This window comes from Petaurus breviceps, unplaced genomic scaffold (genome assembly GCF_028583685.1).
Source record: "Petaurus breviceps papuanus isolate PSGF00001 unplaced genomic scaffold, PetGlider_PUasm1.0 558, whole genome shotgun sequence".
Classification (NCBI taxonomy): Eukaryota; Metazoa; Chordata; class Mammalia; order Diprotodontia; family Petauridae; genus Petaurus; species Petaurus breviceps.
In genome coordinates, this window is record NW_027186376.1 from 1,232,323 (window position 1) to 1,257,091 (window position 24,769).

A 24,769-nucleotide genomic window follows, 5' to 3' on the forward strand; every position below is an offset into this window, starting at 1 on the left:
ATATGTATATGTATTTCTATTCCCTTCAATTATTCTCATACTGAGAAAAGTTTCATAAGTTAAAATCGTTTTTCCATGTAGGGATGTAAATAAATAGTTCAACTTTGATAAGTTGCTTATAATTTCTTCATGCTTCTTTTGATTCTTGTATCTGAATGTCAAATTTCCTATTCAACTCTGGTTCTTTAATCAAGAATGCTTGAAAGTCCTGTATTTCATTGAATGACCATATTTTCCCCTGAAACACGATACTCAGTTTTGCTGGGTAGGTGATTCTTGGTTTTAATCCCAGCTTCTTTGCCCTCCAGAATATCATATTACAAGCCCTTTGATCCCTCAGTGTAGAAGCTGCCAGATCCTGTGTTATACTGATTGTGTTTCCACAATACTCAAATTGTTTCTTCCTGGCTGCTTGTAATATTTTCTCCTTGATCTGGGAATTTCAGAGCCTGGCTATAATATTCCTAGGAGTTTTGGGGATCTTTTTCAGGAGGTGATGGGTGGATTCTTTCAACCTCTATTTTGCCCTCTGGTTCTAAAACATCAGGCCATTTTCCTTGAGAATTTCTTGAAGGATGATTTCTAGGTTCTTTTTTTGATCCTGGCTTTTCGGTAGTCCAATAATTTTTAAATTATCTCTCCTGTATCTAATTTCCAGGTCAGTAGTTTCCCCAATGAGTTATTTCACATTGCCTTCTATTTTTTATTTGTTTGGATCTGTTTAATAGTGTATCTTGATTTCTCATAAAGTCACTAGCTTCCATTTGCTCCAATCTAATTCTGAAGGAATGATTCTCTTCAGTGAGCTTTTGAGATTCTTTTTTCCATCTGGCAAATTCAGCTTTTTAAGGCATTCTTCTCCTCGTTGCCTTTTTGAGTCTCTTTTGCCATCTGAGTTAGTTTACTTTTTTAAGGTGTTATTTTCTTCAGTCAGGCTGTTGACTCTCATTTCATAATTTTCTTGCATTGTTCTCATTTCTCTTCTCAATTTTTCCTCCACTTATTTGGTTTTCAAAATCCTTTTTAAGCTTCTCTATGGCCTGTAACCAGCTCGTATTTTTCTTTGAAGCTTTTGGTTCAGGAGTTCTGACTTCACTGTCTTCCTCCTGTTCCATGCTTTGATCCTTTTTGTCCCCAAAATGAGTCTAACATTGGATTCCTCTGTTTGCTTTGCTTCCCTTGTTCACTCATGTTGCCACTCAATTACTTGACTTTTGGGCTTTTTGCCACAGTAGGACTCTGCTACCAGACAGGGGAGCATTGTACCAAACACTGGGGTTTTCTCAGCTGCTGAAGGTACTAGTTGGGTGCCTTCTCTGAAGCCTCCACATGCTCTCACAAGCTAATCACACACCCCAGGACCCCCACCCTAGACTACAGGTCAGATCCGAGCAGGTTAAAGCAAGAGCGATTATCCCTCAGACTGGTCGCTTGGTCCCCCTACAGTCTGCAGGCCAGGAGCTGAATCTGCTTCCTGGCCTCGGCAGCTACAGCCCTCAGAGGCTTCTCCCTCCAGGGGATAAAGGCCTACCACACTCCCAAACTACCAGATCCCAAAGTCCCCACTGCATTGACAGCTGCTGGTGATCTGAAGTCCTTCCAGCTGGTCAGGCCCACCGTGGGGCTAAAAGCTCCGGTTCCCGCAGGGCTGGCATCAGCTCTCAGAGCACTGGGCTGGCTGCTCCCTGCTGGGCTGTCCTCAACTGGAGGTTGGCTTCTCTGTGTCATTTTGTAGGTTCTGTAGCTCCAAAGTTTCTTCAGAATCACTTTTTACATGAATTGGAGGTGGTAGAAGCCAGAGCCCAGCGGCCCCCCAAATAAATTCAGTGTTATATTTATTCTTGAAACTTTCTTAGAGAGTGAAAAGCTTTCAACCTGCCAGTTAGAGGGATTGGGACTCTGGAAAAAATTCCAGGTCTCTGCTGTGTCCCATTTCCCTAAAACTAAAGTTTGAAGCCTTCACCTTTTAAATGTTTCTTTATCAGATCTTACCATCAAGTTAGGAGTGACACTAATTCACTTTTCACATTCCCTAAAATGACCAGAATAAGTTCAAATTGATTTTTAGTAGCATTCCAATACACAAAATTTTTTTCTTTCTAATAGGTGAGGCAGGAAAGGGTGAAATGCTAATCTGTTTGCCTCTTTGATCTGAGGGAAAAAGTCCCTTATCTTATCTCTTTGTCAGCACCCAACTTGGCCAGAGTTGAGTTCGAGAGAGATCAGTAAGCTTTTTAAAACCTATTCACGGAAAGTTCCACAGTCCAGCTGCATTTTAAATCTTACAGAATGACAGCTTACTTTCACTCATTCCCACAAAGGCACATAAACAAAACAGAGATACAGAAAATAACAGAATGGATCCAAAAGCTTACAGAAATAGTAGGAGATCTCCTGAAAAAACTAAACCTTTGCTGGCTCTCCAGGTAGTAACAGAAGCCAGGTGAGACTTACTTGATAACATTAGAGACGGTTGTATCATACCAAAGTGTTCAGAGACTCCTTTAGCACTTTCCTTTCCAATGTTAAACATATCATTAACATATTCCATAGAAAAAAGGCAATAGGGGTGAAATCCTGGAGTCCTTTCATAAATCTCTCCTTGCTTTGTCTCTTGGCTGCTTCCCAATTTTCTTTTACTATTCTTTTTAACGGTCTTAGATAATATTCTTGGTCTCTATCGAGACCTGCTTATTGTTTCTAGTCCCTCATCTACCACTTGGTGATTCTTTTAGCCCTAAAACTGCTAGAAGCTTTTCCCTAGAGGATCCAGTCTGTGTTTAGCCTAAAGGGTGAAACTTTCTGTGCCAAATCAATGAATGTTCTGATGTGTTTAAGCTGCACCTTTGCTCCTTGTTTCTGTCTCTTCTACACATAAGGGGTATTCTAAAAAGACTCCTTGAGCAACGGGACTGCCTTTATCTATGCATGGGACCGCCAAGGAATGAGTGGCAGCAGGAGAAATGAGCAGGAAAGGACCATGAATGTGAGTGCCGGCCACACCTCCGGCAGGGCGTGCAAGGTCGGCCATGCCCTCCTGCTTCTCGAATCTCCCGTGTCCCACAATCCGGGCAGTTTCCTTTAGCCTTTCCTGTGGGTGTCACTACCAAAGTGGACGACAGCTCAGCTTGATGCCCCTTTGAGCCCACCTTCCCACATCTTCGTATCATTTCTTCTAGAGAGGCGTCTTTCCTAAGCCCCAGCATAGCCCTTTTACAATCAGCATTGGTGTTTTCCCTCAATAAAGTTTTTAGCATTTTCTCTGTACCCTCTTCTTCACCCATAGCACGGGCCACTGCCGCCTGCATTCTGGCCACAAAGTCTGTGAAATCCTCATTGGCCTTCTGTCTTCTTTGTGTGAAGCTCTCTCTCACTCAGCCTTTGCAGCCAGAATTCAGCCCCAAGCCTGAGCACACTGAGAAATATTGTTGTTGGAAGACAGTCTGCATGTTAGGCCCAGGAACTACCCTGGAGGCAAGTAGCCTACATCGTTCTGTAAATTCTGCCATCCAGAACACTGCTTGTCCAGTGTCAGTATGGGCCACGCCAAGGCTTCCCACAAAATGAATGCACACGGTGCAGTGGGGCTGTACTTAGTGACAGACTCTTTATTGCTTTAGCACCTTGAATGGCAATGCCTCATGTCTGCGCCTCATTTGCCCTAGGTTGAAAGGATCAGGTTCTTCCTCTCTCTTGAGCCTCCTTCACTAGGAAGGGATGGACCATTTGACGGACCTCCCTCTCATATCCTCCAAGGGTATCTCTTACTAGGTGGCATGAGGCCCCGGAAAAAGTCTCTCTCTCCCCTGGTCTTGCTGTACTTGTTTTTTGTCCCATGTTTATACTCACTGCTGTCCAAGCCCTTTGCCGGTCCCAGTACCGCACAATCCTCGCTCGGGTATCCGCTCCTGGAGCCCCCGAAAGCAGGGGTGTTCGTACCCCAAGCATCTCGGGGCACACTGGCGTGATCCTGGGGTCCTTCTTTAGCCCCACCTGCCCCATGTTAGGCTCAAGCTGTAAGCAGCTGGCCGCTACCTTTCCCAACCAAAGGGTCAGCCTTAGGTTGTATTCTCAGAAGGGATTGAGGAGACCAGAGGCAAGGGAGAGAAATACCTTATAGTTTATTCTAAGAAGGAGGGGCACACAGGTGGCAGCAGGAGGGAGAAAGCCGGCTTCTTATATAGAGCACGATTCAGGCATGAATTCCTCATGCCTGGGGAAGGTGAACCAATGGAGGGAGGCCGAACCAGCCGGGTCGGCTGCTGCTCGCTGGTGAGAGATGTCCTTGTGAGCTGGCTACTGGACTGTGGGCCTCAGCACCTCCCCATCTCCCACGGTGAACCAAGAGGCCCCAAGGCAGTTCCTGATTTCCCCTGAGACAAGAGGCACTTGGAACTCATACTGACCCTTCCAGATTTGATCTTTGTTTTGATTGATTAAAAGTAGATTTATCTTTGCCCTCAAAAAAGTTCTCCCACCTTTACAATTCAGAAAATCCTAGCATGGCAGGAATATGCCTCATGTTGGCCATAATTGGTGTGTAGGCCAATTCAGCAAAGACTGATTGAGCACTGACTGTCTACATGGCCCTGAGGCTGCAGAGATTTAGAAATGACAACGTTGCTGCCCTCAGCAGTGCTCTCAGGCTCCTGACTCCTCAGGAGGTGGAGAATGCCAGACAAAGCGCCCTAGGACTGTGTGGAGAGTGAGAGAGTGCTTTCAGTCCTGGGAATTAGGACCTGGCACCTGAGAGCTGAACTGTGCTGTGCAAGAAGAGCCCCGGAGGGCATGGGAGGGCAGGCACCTTGGGTTCCAGCTGTGGGGTGGCACTCGTGCACATTTCTGGTGCATGTCTATGTCACACCTCTCCGCAGCCTTGGGGGGAGATGCTGGGATTGTTGTCTCCATCTTACAGATGAGTGAACTCAGGCTAAGGGGGTCGGTGTCTCAGGCAGGATTTGAACTTGGGTCTTCCTGACCCCAGATCTATTGCCCTACCTGCTGCTTCTCAGGTGAGCCTCACAATCTGAGGGGTTAGCCAAGGAGAAGGGAAAAGACCAAGCATTTATTAAGTGCCTTCTGTGTGCTGGCCATCGGGCCAAGCACTTTACAGTCTCATCTCACTGGAGCCTCACAGCAGCCCCAGGGAAGGGGCTGTTACTAATAACCCCTTTAACAGCTGAGGAAATTAAGGCAGGCAGAGGTGGAGTGCCTTGCCCAGCATCCCATGCAGCTGGGTTATCAGCTCAGCACTCTGTCTGCCATACCACCCAGGTGCCTAAATGGGTGCCGTTATCCCATCTTACAGATAAGGAAACTGGCTAAGAGAGCTTCGGTCATTTGCTTAGGGTCACATCATAGTAAGTGACTTGGGCTGGATTTGAGCTCAGGTCAGCCTGACTCCAAGTTCTGGGCTGTGTATACTCTGCCCTCTAACTGCAACAGAACGTGTGGCAATGGGTACAAGCCAAGATGGGTGAGAGTAGCCCTCTGATGAAGGGCCTTGAATGTCTCACTCAGGAATGTGTATTTGATCCTGTGGACCCATGGTTCTTGACGGGCATGTTGTAGCACTATGTGGGCCCCCAAGTCCCCAGTTCGGGCTGCCTAGGAGCCTCCTCTAGTGTTCTGGGGGAACACGATGTGAGGCCTCTGTTGTGGACAGTTGGCATCCTGGCACTCTACCATCTCTTAACCTTGTCTTGTGGTTTCAGGTAGGCCGTGGTTGGAGATGCCTCGAGTCTCCATGGGGCTGTCAGGTTGGCCAAACAGGTTCTCGGGGCTGCTGCCTCAGCAGTCCTGTGAGGAGGGACAGCGTCAGAACAAAGACATGGGCTGGGTCCGATGGCCGGCCCTTCTCATCACCTGTTCACTTGTGACCCATGGCTTTGTGGTCTCTTCCCTTGGAGAGTTCTCTTCCACAGCGCAGATGGTGACTCTCATCCCTCTTCTCCCCCTGGGCCTCCCAGGGAGCGCCCTTTGGCCACCACCAGTTACTTGCCATGGGACCAGCCAATTTCTTCTTTCTGCACTTGGTGACATCCTTCACTACTCTTCTTTGGAAGCTGCAGGACCACGGCACAGGGCCTCCCACCTCTGGCTTCCCACTGCTTTCTTGGAAACAGCTTTTCAGAGTCTGGTGGAAAGAACTCCGGCCCAGCCAGGTGAATGAAGGAAGTGCTGTTATCCAGAGTGTAGCTAGCAGAGGTCAGAATGTCACACAGTAATCTGCCGGCCTGTGCTGAAGGCTTGGGATAAAAGGCTAACTCCAGTTCTAGCTGGGGCTGGCCCCACAGAAACAAATCTTACTAGAAGGTGGCCTAAGAGGGAGGAGCTGCCAGGTGGGTGGGGCTGGGTGGGGCCCTGGGAGTCTCGGCTTCCAAGAAGTGGAGGTAGGGAGGGAGACTTTTGGAGTTGGAGAAAGCAGGTGGATGGATCTGTGACCTGTCTGGGGGGGGAGGGTGTGCGTGTGTGTGCGTGTGTGTGTGGGTGTGTGCGTGTGCATGTGCGTGTGTGTAAGTAATAGGGAGCCAGTAAAACTTGTTGAATGGGGTGGGGGCTGAGATAAGGTAAGAATGCTTTAGGGAGAATGGGTTGGAGTGGGGGTGCCCTGGAGGCAGTGATCCAGGAGAGAGGCCAGTTGGAGGCCTGTGTGTGGTGAAGGTCCCAAGGCTGTTGTGCGGCACCTTCTGGGAGGCCGCAGGAATGGCCCCTGATACTTAAGGGGAAGCAGCAGACTCTTGGCTGGCTTACCTGCAGTTGAGACTTCTTCTTGGTATCAAGCATTACTTTTCAGACAAAAACAACTACAGTAGTGTTTGTTGGGCACTTGGAGGCTTCTAAAGCAGTCTGCAGACATTGTCACAACATCTCTGGGAGGTTGGGACGAGGTTAGGGGAGGCAGCCCCATTTTACAGGAGAGGAAGCTGAGGCTTGGGGAGGTTTGGTGGCTTGTTCTGAGGCTTTGCTGCCTTGGCGTTCAAGGCTGTTGTTTGCCCTCCCCAAGCCCGATGATGTCCCTCCCACTCAGCAGTGAAGCAAGAGCAGTCCCAGGTGAGGCCTTTGGGAGAGGCCTCCCAGTGCTCCGAGGCTCTGTGGAGGCCAGTTACAGGAACAGCACCTGGGTCAGAAGAGTTGGCTGGCCTTTCTGTATTACCATGGTCTGTGGTTAGTGACCGTATTATATAAACCTGGGAAAGAGCCTTTGTCTTCCATACATGCTTTAAATAGATGATTTGCAGGAACATTTTACGATGACCCTCTGAGGCCTGTAATGAGCCACAGAGACTGTTGGTGTGTGGTCTGGGAGAGGTCTGGCCTGAGGAGGTTTCTCTCCCAGAGAGCACAGCAGATGAGCAGGGTCTTAAATCATAAGGATGCGCAGACGTGTTACAGACGTGCTGAGTGTGTGCTAATTGTGGTCAGTCTGAGTCAATGGAAAGCCTGGTATGTTCTAAGAAACAACTTTGTTGTTTTTAAGGAGTTGGTGGAACTGACCAGTTGTTAGGAGATTGAGCCAAAGCTTTTTCCCAATTAGATCAGAATAATCTGTCGCTAGCACGGTCATTTTAGAAGGCACAGTTAGAGGTGAGCCGTTCTGGAGTAGCCTGGGCAGATATTGGGATAAATTGTCAATGAAGAGAGACAGGTAGTGGACAGGTAGTGACTGAGTCCATGTTCTTTGAAGAGCAGGATGTTTCTGTCCGTTTTGTTTCCATCTTGAAAGTGATGGACTTTCCCAAACTCTCTTGTCTTTGGCCCCATTTGAGGAGAGAACAAGGAGGAGGGGCAGAGGGAGGTAAGAGTAGGTGGCCAGGCTATTGGGAGCAGCTGGGGAGGCTTCCCTGGGTCCATCCCTCTCAGTCTTGCTGCAAGGTTCTGCTGTACGCAGCAGTAGACTAAGCATTAATCCTGTCTTGGGTGATTGGCTGGCTCCTTAAAGACACTGATCCAGTCTGAGGCAGAGTATTGTAGGGCCGACTGGGATAGAACCGTCCCAACCGTCCTGAGTGACTCGGTTTCACAAGGAGGAATCAGTGTGGGAGCACTCCACAAAGGTCGGTCTTTTTAATCACTTGAATGATTGGTTATTGAGGGACAAACACGGGCCCTGTGTAGGACGGCTAAAAGAGAAGAGTAGAATTCTGAGTAACCAAAATAGTGTCGGAATTTTATGGCCAAGTCAGACTTTAAGAGATGATCTAATCCAGTCCTACCCTCTCATTCTATAGATTGGAAAACTGAGGTCCAACACCCCACCACCAAGGCTGTAGAGTTGATGAGAGGCAGGGCTGATCCTGCACCCTTGTTCACCCTGCCATCCCATTCCACATCATTTCTTGGAATTGGGATGGAGTCCCAGAAGAACAAGTGCAAGGTAATCACATACGAATACAACTTGGGAAGCTGGCCAGAATACTGAGAGTCATAACATTCAAAAAAAGGCTCCGTTGACACCATTGACTGAGTCATAATGTAAGAGTTGTTCGTGTAAGCCTGTTAGCTGAGAGCCTGTTGGGATACATGGATTAGCAGGGTCTGTTTGTGAAGCTCCAAAGCCCGTTTTAGAATGAATGGGCCAGAAAACCCAGTCTTCAGAATGTCTGAGTAGACTCAGCTGAGAAGCTGCTTGTCAAGCCCCAAGATTTGCAGGAGGTCAGAGTGAGAGAAGGGCCTAGTCCTTGTCCCTCTCCCTGGTTGAGATCCTTGGTTGTCTTTGACTTTTCCTACCCTCCAGAATTCATGTTTCTTTTTGTTCCCTGCTTTTTTCTACTTCAGAGCCATGATCTGTGTCCTTTTCTAATGAAAATTAGGACATTTTTTTAAAAGGCAAAAAAGGAAAAACATTTTTTCAGCTTCCTGAAAAAATGAACATGCTTGGTTTTTTGACTTGGAGCAGTAGATCTGAAGAGCCTGGAATAGAATTTGGACCTCATATATGAAGCTTTTTTAACTTGGTCCTTTGTCACTGATGTTGGTGGGTAATCTGCAGCGTCGTGAGCAGAACCAGGCCCATGGAATTATGCAGTGTTGGTTTCTCTGATTGGATAAAGAGAGCTGTTGCTGCCTCTTTCCTTCACTGAGGCTGGCCTCTCTGTGTGCAGGTAACAGTTGCAGATTCGGCATCTTCAGCTATGAAAAGACCAGGTTCTCTTTGGGACGAGTGTCCCTTAGCCTCACAGGCTGGCTTTAGTTAGGCCTCAGGGACACACTGCCTTGTAAAAGAATGTCAGGTCCTTGGTCAGGGGTGAAACGACTTTAGGGTGTCATCCTGTCAAGCAGGCAGAGGGCACCGAGGCCGTGTTGTCTGAGCCCTGGCCTGGGGCTTCCCAGGGGTGTCAGGACCCTTCAGTGCATCACAAAGACCCCACTAGTGAGTCACAGCCAGCCAAGCTTGTCACAGCACAAGTGCTCTCAGCCCTGAGCCCCCTGCATGGATTCCCTCCCACCAGGGTTGCTTCTGAGTGTGTGACCCTCTTTTCTTACCCCATCAATCCATGTTCCTCCTGCCACGCAGCCGGATTGGAAGTCAGCTTCCTGCAGGGCCCTCTGTTTGGCGTCGCTCCTGTCTCTTCCAGGTAGGTCTTGACATGCTGAGAGGTCCATGTTGTAGGAGGAAGAAGACAGAGGAGGATGTCCCTCGATGGCCTGGGCCGGGGCAGAGATCTAATCCTGGCCCAGTTTAGAATTCAGACCCCACCGGATGCTCTGATGATAATTTGTCTAGGTTCTGTAACCTGGGCACTAGACTTTGTCCCCCAGCTTGCTCAGGCCTGATCGTAAGGGAGTGTCTGGGGGCCTGAAACAAGCCTTTTTGCCCTGTGTTCTCAGGCTCAATCCTCAGGGCCATCTCATGAGATGAGGTCCACTGCTGCTTCTCCTGCCAGCAGCCTCTTCATTTCCTGGCACGCTGTGTGTGCAGCAGAAACATACCTCCCGACAGTGCGGGGAAGCCCCCTCTCCTCTGTGCGGCCAGAGAGCGCAGTAGCCTAGAGCAGGTAGGGCCGGGCTGCTGGCAGCCATCTCCTCAGCTGCTGTCCTGCCATCCTCTTTCCCTTCTTCAGCCTTTGTCCTTTCTCTCCTCTTCCTCCTAGTCCACCTCCTGCCCACACAGTCACTGCCCCTTTCAGAAGTCTGCTTTTGCCCAAACCTTGTTTCTCTGTAGACTGAGTTTTTAGAGACCAAGAGCGGTCCCCAGGCTCCAGGCCCTGCCGGCTTCTCCGAGCACTCAGGAAGGTCTCTGGTGATGGTCAGAGACACAGTTGGGTGGGCATGGCCAAGGTGGGGGGACCCTGACAGACCGGCCCATTTTCGTGCCCTTCCTTGCATTTACAGGTGCCAGGATGTAGCTGCTGCCGCCCAGTGAGCAGGTCCAGTTTGTTGGCATTTGGAAGTTCTCTTGTGGCCATTGTTGCTCAGGAATTCAGCCTGACCCATGCTCCCCCTCCATTTCCATTGTTGTCCACCTCGTTTTTTTTCTTTTATTACTTTCACTTTCTATTTCAAAATGCTGACCAGTGAATAGCCTGGATGATTTTTGTCTGTGCAGTCCTAGTAAATGATTTCTAGAATTAATTTTAAATAGTTTGTAGTGTTTTAAGGCTCTAATTTGATTAGTGACCATGATAGTAGATATGAACATGAAAACGAAGGCCGTACGTATGGATGCCTTTTCCTGGGCCATTAGTCTGCCGGCTCTCCTTGGTGAGCTCTTTTAAAAGCTTGTAGAGAAACCAGAAAACCAAATCCCAGACATGTCCGCCACGGGTGCAGGCCCTTCTGTGGCTCTGCCTCGGTCACTGTGGGGCCTCCCTGACAATCAAGGGCCATTCAGAATTCCTTCCAGGATTTTAGACTGTATTGACTGGGTGCTTCTGTTTCTGCAGTTTGGATGCATTGGAATCTTCTCTTTACTCGTGTGCAGGATCTTTTGTGAACAGCTTCTGTGCAACAAGTTATTTTCCAGTCTTATGACAAAGTTCCCAGCCAGATAGCCAGATGGGCTAATGTCGCCCTTTGCTGTTCCCAGCAGTTTTTATCACTCATCTCAATTCCACCTTTATTTTAAAGAGAAATGGAAGAAATAAGTGAATTCTTATTTGGTATCATAGGTAACCCCAAATTTTCTGTGAACTTGTGATAAAAATAATTTGTATAATCTTTGCCTGAGTGAAGGTGAGAGGATTGAGTTGTGGAAGATGGGAGTATTGTGAAGTTGTTTTTTAATATATGTCTTATGTGTATTCGCAAATCAGATTTTAGATAGACTATGGGTGTGTGTGTATGTATATATGATGGATTGTCCAAGGTCAGTAAGCTAGCTACTTGTAATTGGATGCCATTAAAAAAATGGCACATGGCCAAGACGCTTAGCACCGAGGTAAGGTTTTTTTCTGACTTGTTCATAAAACTAGATAACAAAAGGCAGGTTGTTTGTCTGCTAGCATCTGCAAACGGCTGATAACATGGACCTTGTTTCAGAACTTGGGACTGACGTGTGTTAATTGACTACATTGTCTACTAACATGCAAAAAGTAAGAATTTACGTTATTGGAGGTCCTGTATGGCCATCACATGCAGAATGTTTGACCCCAGATGATACAGAAAAGCTTCATTTCTGGTGTCTCCCACATCACTACCACCCCCCGCAGCTGCTCCTGTGACTGTTACCCTGACTGCTTAAGTGAGGCCCCTCTTCCTTGTAGGGCCTCCAATGAAGCGAGTTCTTGTCTCCTCCTGCCTTGTAGTCATGGCATCTGGTCAGGACTTCATAGTCAGAGTCACAACATCACTTAGAAGAGCTCAGAACCCCCTGCTGCCCATTCCTCTTGGAAAGAGGTTCCTGACAGGAGAAGTGTGGAAAATCACAGGAATAGGAAGTGAATCCAAATGTAACCAAAGACCTTTGGAATTCTTTGCAGGTGACAGATGTTTGGAATAATGGGGGACAGGGAAGGACAGAGCAGTGCCTTAGCATCATGGATTCCCTCTGCTCCTGAATGCCTTACGGGCTATAGCAGCAGCTGAGGCTGGTGTGTGTGTCAGCAGGGGAGAGCCAAGGGGCGCTACACCCTCTCTCCTGTTCACTCGGCTTCCTCCCTGCAGCTGAGCCACTGAACATATGGAAAGTGATTTCCCTGTTAGTCTCCGTCCCTTCAGCAGCCATGTCATCATCCCCTAGCCTTTCCTTGATAAGAGCGTTCATAAACTCCCTGCTATCTAGAGCCCATGTTGTGGAGTGTCTCCTTGTGGGTTTAAACCTAAGTGGGGTAGCTGTCTGCCCAAAATATGTCTCCAGCTGAGGAAATGCTAATGATGCTCCCAGCATCTTTCCTCAATCTGTGTGCATTGAGTGAGGGTCCAATATTTCATCCATGCAGGTAATTCCTTCCCCCACTCCCATCCCCTCATCTATACTCAACATCTTCATGAGCTACTTACTGGTCATGGCATCCATTTTTGTAGCAGCAAAGAACTGGAACCAGGGAGATGCCATTCAGTGGACATGGTTAAGCAAAGGGCAGTACAGAAATGTGATGGCATATTATGGGCTTTAAGGAATCAGAATGAGGAATTTAGAGAAGTTTAGGAAGACTTTAGGGGGTGTGAAGTGCCGAGCAAAGTAAGCAAAGCCAGGTATAGGCAATGCTTTCAGTGATGTGAATGGAAAGAAAAAGAAAGAAGCTGAATGTTGTGTAATTATGATGACCAGGCTTTCCACGGGAAAAGAGCTGAGGGCATGCCTCCAACTGCCTTCTTAGCAGAAGTGAAGGACTGGGGGTATGGAGCCCATACCCTGTTAGGCATGCTCCATGGATCGGTTTTGCTGAACTGTGCCCCACCCTTTTCTTTTTAAAATCTCTATTATGAAGGCTGGCTTATTGGACAGGGATGTATTTGGAAGTAAATTAATCTGTAAACAAGAAAAAGAAAGAAAAGTAATTCTTTGAAATAAGATTTCAGCATAATAGGCATAAAGCATTCACCTGAATTGACAAGGAGTCGTGTTTCCTACCAGGGATCTGGAGAAGAGCCGTAGTGGCCAGATGGCGGAATGCAGGCTGCCGCCTTCTTCCTGAGAAGCACATCCACCAAGATCAGTAAGCAAACCTGATCCCGGAAAGGGTAGAGGCAGCACTGGCCAGGGCTTGGGCAGACACTGTACGGTTGAGAAGGGAAGGAAGACGGACTGCTCAATTGATGGACCGTCTGCTGGGATGTCTGTGACCCGGGTTTACGGGCTGAAAAGGCGTCTTGACCCTCCCCACTTTCCTTGTCTCCCCCCACACCCCGTTTTGTGTCTGTTGCAAAGTCCAGTTCATTCTGCTCTCCCAGCCGGGTTCCTGGAGAGGCAGACTTGGTTCCTTTCTGTGTCTTCCCCGGGCACCTGATACACGGCACAGCAAAGTGGAATGACGTGATAAACAGTGCTTGCTGAGGGGTGTCATCCACACCCACCCCGGGACCTTCTAACCCAGAAGCTTGTTGCTTTCCTCACAGTGCCCCTTGGCTGCCACAGCCGTCCTCTTGATGGTAAAACACAGATCCCTCAGCTTGCCATTTAAAGGCAGATCCAGGTGGGTTCCAGCCTGCCTTTCCAGACTGATTTTACATGATTCCCCTTCACAACATCATGTTTGAGCCATGTTCACTAACTTACTGTTTCTAAACCCTGTCTTCAGTCTCCCATGTCTGATGTATTCTTCTTCCTTCGGGCCTCAGCTTGGAGACCACCTTACCTAGGAAGCTTTTTCCTAATCCTCTTCTTTTTAATGTCCTATTTTGAAGACAGGGGATGTTTTTCTGGTTTTGTGTTAGCATTTTCCGCCCCTAACCCAGCATGGTATCTTACACTCAGCTGGTACTTAACAAATGTCTAATTGAATTGAATCTAATTGTACCCTTGGTGGTATTTAGTCAAATTTGGTTGTGTTGAAAGCCACTGACTCGACCTCCCTTGAATTCCCCCCCTGCCCCCAGACAACTGCTCCCTCCATAGCTGACTTTGCTCATCCTCCTCTCCTCAGCCCACCCTTTCCCTCCTCTCTGGATTTCCTCTCCCTTTTCTCTGCCTGTAGAGCAACCATCCTGCCTCAGGATCCATCTTGTGTAGGAAGAACTCCACTGGCCTACAGGGACCTCTCACTCTTCATTTCAGCCATTCACTTGCTCTCATTCACATACTGATTTATTTAATTTCTTTGGGTGTTTTTATCTTTCTTCCCTAACAAGGTTTTAAGTTTCTTGGTACTTGGGATAGCCCTTATATTTTTCTGTATTCAACAGCATTTGGCTGAATGCTCTTCGGTAGAGAGTGCTCAGTGAATACTTACTGAATGATTACTTTGCAGTGTTCTAATAATTAGTTTAGAACTTAAATCTAACCTCAGGCATTTGCTAGCTGGGTGACGCTGAGCAAAGTCGTTTGACCACTGACTCAGTTTCCCTCTCTGTAAAAATGAGAATAATAATAGCACTACTTCCCAGGACTGTTGGGAGAATTAAATGAGATGGTATTTGTAAAATGCTTTGAAAACCTTAAAGCACTATAGAAATAATAGCTGCCGCTGTTGTTGTGTTATAAGGTCAATTTTTATTTTGGTTTTTATTTTTTTTTCCAAATGCTTTATTAACTTCTGATTTACATCATTCATTTCCGCCAGATTTTGAGTTACAAATTTTTTCCCCGTTTTTCCCTTACCCACTGCCCCAAAATAGCGATCCCACGGGATATTCCCTCCTCCATTCTGCTATCTCTCATATCTTCTCCCATACCCCCTTCAACTTTTCCAGTAGGGCATGGTGCATCTCTATGCTCCAACGCCTGTATATCTTATTTCCCAATTGCACATAAAATAGAATTAATAATAGTATTTATATATTTTTAAACATTTGATTTTAAAACTTTGAATTCCAGATTAGTTCCCTTCTTCCCTTGTCACCCACCCTTACTGGGAAGATAAGCAATTCAGTATAGGTTATACATGTGTAGCTATGTAAAACATTAACATAGTAGATATACTGTGAAAGACTGACTATATATTTCTGTCCCTCCTATCCCACCTCCCACTTGTTCTATTCTCTACTTTGATCCCGTCCCTTTTCAAAAGTGGGTGTTTCCAACTTCCCTGCCCCCCAACCTCCCTCCCTTCCATCATCCCCTCTCTCATCCCCTTCCCCCCTACTCTCCTGTAGGGTGAGATGCCCTATTTAGTGTGTGTGTGTCATTCCCTCCCTGAGTCAAATTCAATGAGAATAAGGTTTTGCATTTTTGCCTTCCTGTTCTTCCCCTCCATTGTAACCATTTTCCCTTGACTCTTCTATATGAGATAATTTGCCCCATTCCATCTCTCCCCATCTCCTCTCTTTATATTCCTCTCAGCTCTTAATTTCACCTTTTAAGTATTATCCCTTCCTATTAAATTGGTCCTGTGCCCTCTGTCTATGTGTACCTATAAACATATATACACACATTCATATATGTATTCATATGCCCATATACCCTCCTATATAGACATTATATATATATATATATATATGTATTTTTATTCCCTTCAGTTATTTTCATACTGAGAAAAGTTTCATCAGTTACAATGATCATTTTTCCATGTAGGAATGTAAATAGTTCAACTTTGATAAGTTCCTTATGATTTCTTTTCCCTGTTTACCTTCTCAAGCTTCTCTTGCTTCTTGTACCTGAATGTCAAATTTTCTATTCAACTCTGGTTTTTTCATCAAGAATGATTGGAAAGTCCTCTATTCCACTGAATGGCCATATTTTCCCCTGAAACATGATACTCAGTTTTGCTGGGTAGGTGATTCTTGGTTTTAATCCCAGCTCCTTTGACCTCCAAAATATCATATTCCAAGCCCTCGATCCCTCATGGTAGAGGCTGCCAGATCCTGGGTTATCCTGATTGTGTTTCCACAATATTCAAATTGTTTCTTCCTGGCAGCTTGTAATATTCTCTCCTTAATCTGGGAATTCTGGAATCTGGCTTTAATATTCCTAGGAGTTTTCTTTTGGGGATCTTTTTCAGGAGGTGATAGATAGATTCTTTCAACTTCTATTTTGCCCTCTGGTTCTAAAACATCAGGGCAGTTTTCCTTGAGAATTTCTTGGAGGATGATTTCTAGGTTCTTTCTTTGATCATGGCTTTTAGGTAGTCCAATAATTTTTATATTCTCTCTCCTGTATCTATTTTCCAGGTCAATGGTTTTTCCCATGAGATACTTCACATTGCCTTCTATTCTTTCATTTGTTTGGATCTGTTTAACAGCATCTTGATTTCTCAAAAAGTCACTAGCTTCCATTTGCTCCAGTCTAATTCTGAAGGAACGATTCTCCTCAGTGAGCTTTTGAGATTCTTTTTCCATCTGGCAAATTCGGCTTTTTAAGGCATTCTTCTCCTCATTGCCTTTTTGAGTCTCTTTTGACATTTGAGTTAGTCTGTTTTTTAAGGTGTTATTTTTCTCAGTCAGGCTGTTGACTCTCATTTCATAATTTTCTTGCATCGTTCTCATTTCTCTTCCCAACTTTTCCTCCACTTCTCTTATCTACTTCTTAAGGTCCTCTATGGCCTGTAACCAGCTTGTATTTTCCTTTGAAGCTTTTGGTGCAGGAGTTCTGACTTTACTGTCTTCCATGCTTTGATCCTTTTTGTCCCCAAAATAGGAGTCTAATGTTGGAATCTTCTGTCTGCTTTGTTTCCTTTGCCTGGTCATGTTGCCCCTCAGTCACTTGACCCCTGGGCTTTTTGCCACAATAGGACTCTGCCACCAGACAGGGCAGCTTTCGTCCCGAATGCTGGGGTTTTCTCAGCTGCCGGAGGTATTAGATGGGTGCCCTCTCTGAGGTCTCCACACGCTCTGGAAAGCTAGACACACACCCCAGGACCTCCACCCTAGACTGCAATCCAGATTCAAGCAGGTTAAAGCAAGAGCAATTACCCCTCAGCCTGGTGCTTGGTTCCCCTACACTCTGCAGGCCAGGAACTAAAGCTGCCACATGGTGCTGGCTGGCTGTGCCAGGCATCTCAGCAGCTTCTCGTGTTAGGGGCAAATGCAGAGGCACTCCCAACTACTGGATCCCAAAGTCCAGACTGCACTGACCTCTCACTTTGTCCTTAGCATTTACGTGTTGATAATTCTGGATCACCACAGCTGCTGCTGATCTGAAGTCCCTCCGGCCAGTGGCTGGTCAGGCCCGCCCTGGGGCTAAAGCCTTGACATGTGTCTGGGCTTGGCTCCCAGAGCTCTGTGCTGGCTGATTTCCTGCCGGGCTGTCCTCAGGGAGAGGTTAGCTTCTCTGTGTAATTTTGTGGGTTCTGCAGCTCCAAAGTTTGTTCAGAGTTCCTTTTTACATGGATTGGGGAAGGTGCAGACTGTTTCACTTGGTATTTCATTTTCTGTGTTTAAAAGATGAGAATTGTCATGTTCTTTTGCGAGACCTATGGTCCTTACTTGGCTCTGCATATCCTGTTTTGCTCTTAGAATGAATACATATTCTTTCAGTGTTAACTGTCTTTTGTTTCTCTTCTCCTAGGTTGTCCTTCACTTTTATGTGTTTGCGTTCCTGAGCTATCTTCTCTTTTGCTTCTTTGGTGAGACTTGCCTTTGCAGATTCCAGGTTTCTTCTTCTGCCTGTTCGTTTTGCTGTGCAGGCAGTAAATTCTGTTCTCGCAATTCTCGTTTCTCTTTCAGACCACTCAGTAGGAGTAACATGTTTTGATTCCCTGTTTTCCTCAAATTCTCCTGGGTCATCTTTCTCATCAAATGTTGGATTGTTTTCCCTTGTTTTTCAGCATTTACTGTATTCTGCTATTAATATTTTCCCTGAAATTTATCTGCTTACATTCAAAATCTCTGAGTTGTCTTCCTGAGACCTTTGGTAACTCCTCTCCTCCACTGCACTCCACCCCTCATTTTTCCCTGTTGTTCATTTCCTGACTCCCCACCTCTCTGATAATTGTTTCCGTAGGGGCTGAATCTCAAAGCATGTCAACCTCCTCCCACGATGGGTGGTTCATGGTTCCTCAACCTATGTCTCTGCCCCGGGTGACTTTTGGGTGGACAGAACTGGCCCCCACCAGGATGGCATTGACAGGTAGAGTATTGCTGGGCTGGTGCTGTAGGATTGATTTCTGTCATTTGAGGCTCTTAGGCTCTGAGAGGAGAGGGGAGTAGGGTGTGGCGGGGAACTCTATTTCAGGCTCGTATGCATGGCCCTTCTCTTTTTCTTGGTCTCCTGCAGAGATGTTCTGCAGCACAGAATGCTGACTCCTGAGGCACTGGTGGTTTGTCATGGTGCCAGCAGTCTTCTGTTCCTGACGATCTGCCATGGCACTGGCTGGCTGTTGTATCCCCAGTCGGCGTCTCTCCCAAAGGACTTGCCACTCAATCTCCCTCCAGCTAGAGCCGGGGGCTCCATGGCTCTGTATAAAGGAGGAGGGCTGGACAGGGGCATGGGGTTAAGTTCTGATGCAAGCCCATGTGTCAGGTCTTTGGGTTGGCTAGTGGAGTTGTGTGAGAGGTGGGAGAGTTTATTACTTATTTTGCTTTTGAATTCTGGGTGTCCTAGAACAGGGATAGGGAAACTGTGTCTTGAGGCTACACGTGGCCCTCTAGGTCCTCGGGTGCGGCCCTTTGACCAGATCTAAACTTCATAGAACAAATCCTTTTATTAAAGAGTCTAGGACCTAGACTGTGGAGACAACTGAAGTTGTTTACCTTTGGTACATAATTTCTGCCTTGGAAAATTTGAGAAGTCACGAGGATCTGAGAAAATGTCTAGTCCTGCATCTTGTTGGTCACATGACCAGCGAGTCCAAGACCTCTTTCCTATTTTCTGGTTGTCTAAGGGCATGGCAGAATATGGTCACTGGATGTTCTTGTGTGGTCACTTGGTGATTCTTGTGTGGATGATTAGACTAAAGTCTTAAGTGTTGCAGATATCTTACTTGGTGCTGGCCCAGGTATTGTCTTATTTTTCCTTTTTTTTTTTTTTAAAGAGCCCTTCACTATCCATAGGGAATCCATTTTCAGCTTGTGTTCTGTGTTGTATCTGTGACCCTGGTGGAACATCTTTGGCAAGCCTGTGTCTTATGTGGTGATGAGTCTTACAATGGTGTTACAATTTTCTCTGCTGTATCTATGAAGGCATTTTGAATAATTTTGGTGTCTGGATCTAAGGTATCTTTTTCTGAGAAACACAGGCATATTTTCTTAGCACCAATACCCTGCTAATGTTCTGTGGTCACCAGTCATAGAATCATCCAATAGCCACAGAATTAAAGATGAGGCATGTGATGGGTATGACCTGGCCGTACCATACACCAAATAAAGAACTTTGAAGATTTGGAGTGAAGGCGGTCACCAGGGAAGCATGTGGCTTAAAAGGTGGCTTGGCTCACATGGCGGAATCGAGGGAGGATGAGTGGACGTGCGACGTCTTTGGCTCTTCCTCTTGTGACGCCTGGGGGGAGGTGCCCTGTGCCAGCTGGGTCCTGGAGAAGAGCCCACCCGCAGTACTACTGAGGGGCTTGGGCCCAAGAAGTTTGGAGTCACAGTAGATATTTGTAGCAGAAAGCACAGTGACTGCCTCTCACTCGGGGAACGAGTGAGCAAACCCAGGTATTGTCTCATTATGTGGCGGTGATCTCTGTGCTGCAGTAGAGAGCGAAAGATGCACATGGAGAAACCCAGAAGCAGCTTGTACAATACAGGGTGAAGGCAGCAGGATGAAGAAGATTGTATCCTGCCTGTAGCGGCAGGGTCACACTCAGAGCAGAGTGGGATTCTTCCGTGGGTGAAACGTCCACGTCCCTGATACGCGTTAGCCATTTGGGTGAATGGATTAGTGATACATACATTTAGAGCTATGTGTTACTGAGAAGTAACAAGCTTTAAAACCCCCCACATACCAGTGCTCACCTTGAGAAGGCATTTAGAAGAATGTGCCCCAGGACTCTGAAGGCAATTTCAGGGGAGGAGTTTTATAAGCATTTTTGAGCCATGAAAATATGATTGGAATAGCTTAAGTATGGAGCCCATTCTTTGACATGAATAGCAAATGCATATTTATTAATATTCATTAAGATATTTGTTTTTAATAGCTTTCAGTAACTGGGGGGGGGAGCCTCCAATCTTATTAATACTGAAAAGGTGACTAAAAACCCAGGGAATTGCTAACCTATTTGTCTACTCTGTGATCTGTGTAAAAATCTATGGAGAGTCATCTCTGCATGAACGGAGGGCATTAGCAGTGAGTAACACACTTTGTTCTACAAGCCGTGTTCAGTCGTGGACCAGTCTTTCCCATCTCACAGGTAACTGAAAGATGCAGAGAATAAAAAAACCCCATTGTGCCTTCTGACTAATTATGAAGAAACCTCTGATTCACTAGAACAGATGACATCACTTGGCTCTTCCACAGCAAGGTCTCTCCTGTCCACACCACAAGATGACGTCACAGCAGACATCAAGGCAATAAACATCAGCTAAGGCTTCAGGCAGAGAGATGCCGGCTTTCTAAAGGTATTTGCTGCTTTGATGCAGTAGACCTGATGCAGAATCCAGTTCAGGTTGGAGATTTCTTGGATATGTTGGGGTTCCCCCAGTTATTCCTGCTATTTGCAAGACACTGGAGAGACTGTAATCACTGACAAGAGTTTGCTCTGGCCATGGGCACCAGAGAGACCGAGGGACCTGGAGAATAGTCATTGCCCAAGTTTCACCATGTATTTGGAAGGACGTGCTCCAGAGCTTGGCCTCCCCCATTGAAGTGTGCATGTCTGGGGCCGACAGGACACATGGCAGCAAACTGGACCCAGGGCTGGACAGTAGCAGCAGCAGGAGATTGGGGGTCCACAAAACACTCTGCTTTTTGCTGATCATGAGCCTTTCCCATGAAAGTAAGTACTTGCCTCTAACACTAGCCTTCAGCTGTCATCACTCTGTGGCAGCAAGAGCTGGAATGCTTCTACCTCTGAGGAGCAGACGATGAGGCCACCTTGAAGGCAGTGGGAAGGTAGGTCACAGTGAGCACGCACAGGCTGTAGCAGAACCAGGGAGAGTGAAGGGGTCCTGGGCCCAGAAGATCCGCTGGGCCAGCAGTGCTGGGATGAGACTTGACCAGCGCCGACGTGTCGGGTGGGCCACGTTTTGGCTGTGGACTTGAAGGTCGCACAGGATGGACAGGCGCATATGCCCAGGGGTCCGCATCGGTGGAGAGAACTCCCACGACATCGAGTTCCCCGAACTCTCTGAGTGCAGATGGTTATACGGCCTCTTGCCTTTATAGAGCTAACTCTGGGAGAAAAGTCACTCAACCATGCGATTGACATGAGGGCTAAGAAGGGCCTCTAGACATCAAAATCATTCATAGCTGCAAAAGAAGCCAAACAAACAACCCTCCGCAAAAAGTTGGAAACAGGTACTCATTAGTTGGGGAATGGTCACAACAAATGGTGGTATGTAAGTTAGCACAGTGTTGCTCAGGTTAACATAATGGACTAACTAATTTTCCCCACCGTGTCTTTGTTATAATGCCTAGGTGGCCTAAATCTTGGAGGGAGGGGGATGCAGGGTGCCCCAGCCTTCCACAAACTCAGTGTACTAGTGTTTTTGAGACAGCTTCATTCATTGTCCCCTCAGAAGGCTAGGGACAGGATAGGATTGGGGGGGGGGGGCTGGGGAGAGCGCCCGAGCTCCCCCATCTCTCACTTGAAGTATCGTACCAGCCTCTCAGGCCCCCCCCCCCCCCCCTTAGCTCTCCACAGGCACCAGAGTGCTTTGACTCCAGTGGCTCCTTACTGCTCTTGCATCAGGTCAGGCCTCCACAGTCTCTCCAGCCTCCCACATGCTGCTCTCCAGCCAGGTTGGCTTTCAGGTCCTTTCTGTGGGCCTTTGCCATGGCTGGAGTGCATTCCCTGCTTCCCTTGCTTCCTTCAAGCACCACCTTTTACCTGGAGCCTTTTCTGATTTTTCCCTCCCAGACCACGTCGTGTATGTCTCTTATTCGAGACATTTCCTCAAGGTTGGGGTACAAGCTTCTGAGAATTGGAATTGATTTATTCCTTGTATCCTCAGTGCCTAGCACTGAGTTCAGCACAGGTAGTAGGGCTTAATTTATGCTAATTGATTGACTGATTTCCAAGACCAAGGAGAGAGGAGGCCCAGGTTCTTTTGCCTGTGCCCTCACAGCCCTGGTCCACAGTGGGCGAAGGGGATTTATTGGAACTTGGCCAAGACCAGTGAGTGATTCGTTGTACTTCATCATAAACCAGCATAGACACATTCGTTTATTTGAACAGAAAGTGTAATGTAAAAGCAAATAGAAAGCCTGATGTGGGTAGAGTTAGCGCTGTTCACATTACGTTGCTGATCCCAGCTTAAAAGGAAGTTTGACAAGAAGGATTCTGAGTCTTGGGTGGGTCCAGAGTTTTGTAGAAGCCTGCCATCTGGGTTCCCTCACATACCATGGGGGATAAGCCCCTCACCTCTTTGACTCCTCTGGGGTGTCACTAGGGCACCCAGAATTCCTGATGTGACCTGGCCCTATCCTAGAGAAGTCCAAATTACAGAGTGGGAGGGCCATCTGAGGCAGCTGGACAGAGTGCCCCTGCAGCCTCCCTCCCCAAGGCTGTCAGGGCTTTGCTCTAGAGGCCAAGCTGCCTTGGGGAGGTTTTTCCTTCCCTCCAGCTTCCATTTGCCTCTGTCTCTCCCCCCCCCCCTTGCTTCCTAATTCCTCCCCCATTTTGGCAGGGCGCCCCTCCAGTTCTTTGCGCCTGTTTTTCCCTTCCCCCCCAGACCCCCCCCCCCCCCAATTCCTTTAGCTCATTGTCCTATGGTGGCCGCCCTCCTGGGCCCCATGCTCTGGGTGCTTGCTTTCCAGCTCATTCTGAGACTCAGAGTTGGGTTGCCCAGAAATGAATGTGGCTCACAGGGCAGAGTCTGGTGGGACCCACCTCCTCCTTCTCCATCCCTCCCTGACAGCAAAGCAGCACCACAGGTGAGTTAGAGCAGAACTTCCCTGGCCGCTGTCCTGGGTGCTGGCAGGGACAAACAGCAGTTTGTCTAAATGCTAAATCTTAAGTCATTGTGTGTGGGAGCAGCCTCTCTGTCATGGAGGGGGCTCTTCCCATCCCATACCTTGCCATAGGTGGTAGGTACCTCATTGTTCATGGAAACACGTCCTTCCCCAAGGTCCAGCTGTTGATGGACTATGGAGAGGTGACAGATGGTCTTCTGAGTTTGTGAAAGCCATGAGCTCCAGTCTCAAATTGCCCTGTTGTCTTGTATATATTTTAAACCCCACAGTGTGACCTTCATTACCAGCCTTCAAAAAAAAGAGGCTTTCCTCATTGCCTCCCTTTCCTTCCCACCCATTCTCTCCTTGGCCACTCACCTTCCTTCCTCTAGGGTTGCCAAGGTCAATGTCCCTTGTTCGAGTTCTTCTTTCTTTATTATAGATTTAACTCTGTGAGAGAGCTTAGAGATCTAGAGGAAGACAGGAAGCCCCAGAGAGGAAGGGGCCTTTTCTGTGGTCACATGATGGCCCATCAGTGTCAGAGTCAGGATTTAATGGATTATTACTGACCTCTATGTAGCCCTTGAAGGCTCATGCAACACTTGCCATGGATAGTCTCATTTCATTTGAACCCTCGTCCTCTCCCAGCAAAATGCTGGCATTCTTTCTTCTGGACCACGCTCTCTCTCTACAATGTTCGCATCTGGGAGTTGACATGTAATGACTTATAGAAACACACGAGCTTCTATAAAACCTAATCCCTTCTGTGCTTTTGTCGTCATCCTCCATATGGGCTATGTTTCTGTGCAGCATAACCAGATTTACCCTAGGACTCTGAGAGAATTTGTGTGTGTGTGTGTGTGTGTTTTCCTCAAAGGTGCCCTGCCCTCTCCTTGGCTCTCTTTCTCTCTTGCTAACTGTACCAATGGCTTTAACGATTGTCTCTGTAAAGATGATATCCCAAACTCGGTCTGTGTCCCCACTGTCTCCAGAGCTCCTCTTCAGTATTTCCTACTTCGCCCTGGATTTGTCCACCTGAAACCAGTGGCACTTTCCGACACCACAAACACAGCCTGCCCCAGGGTGACCTCCCCAGTTCAAGCCTTCATCCATTTCTGTTCGGGTACTGAATTAGCCTCTGGCCTCAGGTCTCTTTTCTCCGACTGGGAGAGGAATAATTCTGATGCGCAGATCATGTCAGTCCCCTGGGGAAGGGGGTGTTGGTGACAGACCCCAATTCTTCTTGGAATTTAAAGCCCTTTAGATGATCCCATTCCACCCTATCATTGCAGGTGGATTTTCCTTTACTCCACGTTATGTTCTTGACATTCTGGCCAAACTAGTTTTCTTGCTGTTCTATACAAGATGTCCTATCTCTTGACCTTGCATAGACTCTCTGTGCCCGTTGCCTGGAAGCTTGGAATGTTCTCCTCTTGCCCTCTGAGTCTAGGACTTCAGCCAGTCTTCTCTCAGGCCTGACGCTAGCGCTGACTGCTTCTTGGTGTTTTCCCTCATCCCCTTTCCTAGCTTAAATTGAATTTTCCCTTTCCTAAACTTACCAAAGCATTTGTATGCATGTTTTCTCTCCTGTACTCTGTACTCTGGCCTTGTATCGAATCCGTGTTTCTGTCTAGGACCCGTACATATACACACTCCCCCTCTCTTCAGCTGGGAGCTCTTGGTGAACAAATCTATCTTTCATTTCATCTTTTTGTCTATAGTACCTTATACATGAATGTG

General features: G+C 47.2%; 2 protein-coding genes across 8 annotated transcripts in view; both read left to right on the forward strand.

Annotated features, from left to right (window-relative positions):
• Positions 1–24,769, forward strand: part of ADSL (adenylosuccinate lyase) — a 300,844-nt gene that overhangs the window by 130,732 nt on the left and 145,343 nt on the right. The gene's annotated exons all lie outside the window — the stretch shown is intronic.
• Positions 1–24,769, forward strand: part of TNRC6B (trinucleotide repeat containing adaptor 6B) — a 230,321-nt gene that overhangs the window by 92,410 nt on the left and 113,142 nt on the right. Inside the window, exon 3 of one of the 7 annotated variants that reach the window (XM_069102862.1) lies at positions 17,981–18,106. The exons of the other annotated variants lie outside the window; for them this stretch is intronic. The gene's annotated coding sequence lies outside the window, so the exon portion shown is untranslated. The remainder of the gene's footprint in view (positions 1–17,980; positions 18,107–24,769) is intronic. 7 annotated transcript variants of the gene reach the window in all.